Below are 211 nucleotides of genomic sequence, written 5' to 3'. Positions count from 1 at the left end.
CACTCGAGATTTCAACAAGCTTTCATGAATCCTCTGCTCCATACACGACATTTCCATTATCATTTAGTTGCACACGAGTGCTTAAACTTTAAGAAAACTGTGCTACTCAACAATAATTCAAATTAGTTGCAGCCCTGAGACCTCGACATGCTTCAGCAGTTCTGGTAACATCATTGCTGGTTGATAGCTGGTATATTTTTATAGTTTAACC

Source organism: Pundamilia nyererei, unplaced genomic scaffold, assembly GCF_000239375.1.
Source record: "Pundamilia nyererei isolate P.nyererei 1_Seehausen unplaced genomic scaffold, PunNye1.0 scaffold00377, whole genome shotgun sequence".
Taxonomy (NCBI): domain Eukaryota; kingdom Metazoa; phylum Chordata; class Actinopteri; order Cichliformes; family Cichlidae; genus Pundamilia; species Pundamilia nyererei.
Note: the sequence above shows the minus strand (reverse complement) of the source record.